The sequence below is a fragment of the Anneissia japonica genome, unplaced genomic scaffold, assembly GCF_011630105.1.
Source record: "Anneissia japonica isolate Jap-2015-1 unplaced genomic scaffold, ASM1163010v1 scaffold98147_len6811_cov112, whole genome shotgun sequence".
NCBI classification, from domain to species: Eukaryota; Metazoa; Echinodermata; class Crinoidea; order Comatulida; family Comatulidae; genus Anneissia; species Anneissia japonica.
In genome coordinates, this window is record NW_022740734.1 from 4,590 (window position 1) to 6,806 (window position 2,217).

The 2,217-nt window shown below is 34.5% G+C and overlaps 1 long non-coding RNA gene across 1 annotated transcript; it reads right to left on the reverse strand.

Moving 5' to 3' along the window:
• Nucleotides 1–680: 680 nt before the first annotated feature.
• LOC117118326 lies at nucleotides 681–2,179 on the reverse strand. Its single transcript, XR_004447031.1, has 3 exons — nucleotides 2,039–2,179; nucleotides 1,201–1,283; nucleotides 681–923 (listed from the first exon to the last, which is right to left on the reverse strand). It is a non-coding gene; the product is annotated as an uncharacterized LOC117118326 (long non-coding RNA).
• Between the last annotated feature and the right edge of the window lie 38 nt (nucleotides 2,180–2,217).

The window sequence follows — 2,217 nt, forward strand, 5'->3', positions numbered from 1 at the left end:
TATTATGGCTGTAGCTTGCGGCGCCCCTGCTATTGTAGGAAACTATTTGCTAGCTTCGTAAGGGCGAGTTAAATTATAATAATTTCCATTAATTGATTTGTTGAATTGAAATTGACCTACATTAGATTAAGAAGAATACTTAAAACGAGCTTATATATTTTAAAACAGGTTATGTTTAAATAACTGACTGTCACACGTACTTTAGTTTATTGTTAATCAGAGCTATTTGAAATTAACCTATACACTATTAGATGACACTTTAAATAGGCCTATATTCTTTTAAAACTGCCCTCGACCACCTGCGTTAATCCACTTGCATCTTTTATTTATTTATTTCCTTATTTATGTGTTGCTTATTTATTTAATTATTCTTTTTTACGTAGTTATTTATTTACTGTTAACAGAAATAAAATAAATATTGGTTACACGGTTTGTACCAAGAATGACAATGTGGTTTAATTCAGCATGGTGCATTTTAAATATATGAGATTGCTCTTCATAAAGATACACTTAACATATTGTGGGAAAATATTTTTTTGACTTCGTTAGGGCGAGTTGAACAGTATAAAGAATAAAATAATTTTCCAATATTTTTTAAAGAATTTGGCTCCTAAATTAAGTAGCAACTGACTAATTACCTCATTCTTAGTTGCAGTGATGTGTGTGTGATTTTTTAAATATTTTTTTTTTAATAAAAAGCAAAACATATTATGGGAATATATTTGTGAGATTCGTTAGCCCGAGGTAATAGTATATAATATTTTATGAATAATTTACTAAAAATCACATCTGGAGTGGATCATAAATTTAGTAGCAACTGAGTACTTACCTCATCAAAAGTTTCATTAAGGTACGGTTCATTTTCCAGGATGTTTCTTACTGCTGGCCAGTCCTTTCTCTTTATAGCCTGTACTAATTTGTTTCTGTGACATAACAATCAAGCAATGTTTATCAATGAATTGTTTGTTTGCTTCCACATGACATTTTTTATACCTTAAAATTAAGTTAAAATGAACCAGGTTTCCAATGAATGTTAATTATCATTTTCAACATCATCATCGTCGTCATCATTATCATCGTCATCATCAGCACCATCTCTATCACAGCCATTATTCAACGTAAATTGTCATCCTTTTGAAATTATTCTCTCGTTTGTTTATCTTAATTTATTAAATTATCATAATACAGAAGCGTACTCACTGTTCCTCAAGTAAATACTTCATGTTCATCAGAATGCTTCGTTACTTTCGTATACAGTTGTGACGTCTAGATAAATGAGATCGCTGCGAATAAGGTGTAGTATAGAGATTCATTAAAGCTATATTAACATATAATTTATGATTTAACCTTATTGTCGATCGAAAATATGGATCCTGTATTAACAGACTAACAATAATTCAATCCATTTGATCAGCCACTCCGAATTTAAACCACGCACAGAAATCTTCCCCCTCTCCCAATGGCGTCAGGAAATGACAGACGGGAGTACGATGACAACAATGAGAGTGTAATTGACCGGGGCCAGGGGACGACCAGAGAAGCCATTGGAGGAGCTGGTCACTGGTCAGGGGCGAGGCTCCTGGAAGCTTCGACATTTTAGAGATTTGAAGTTTATTTAAAGAAAATGTCTCCTATCCTAATAAGTTCAGTCTGTCGAAGAATTGTGTTGAGCCCCGAGGATTGATGACCTCTCCCTGTCGGGACCGCACTGCACACCCACCTCGCTGGAGCCACCACTACCCTCTTCCACTTATTTAACGACAGCTATCCCTGCTGTTCACGTATATGAACCGATACTTTAACATTCCGATTCGTAAAAAGTAAGAGTCGATGGTCCTTCTTATTAATAAGTCCATGAATATAGTATGGGCGTGGCAGTAACGTATAGATATCGGGCCGGTGTCCTGAACAGAAAATATATAATTGGTTTTTTTTTTTCTAATGTAGGCCTACAATCCTTTTGGAAAACCATTTCCAAAACCTTACAAATGTAATGGTCAATCATTTATAATTATAGCAAATTTAAAATAAAACTTACGTTGATTTAGGAACCAAATAGTCTTCGCTGATTTGAGGTCTACTGTTAGTGTCGATTTGTGCTTTTTGTGGCGTAGAAATAAGAGAGAAAGGAGGAAGTAACAAGGTTTTGAACAATGGTTGGCTCTTCCGGACTATGCCCCTCAACACAGTAATTTGTATAATCGCTCATTCCGCGTG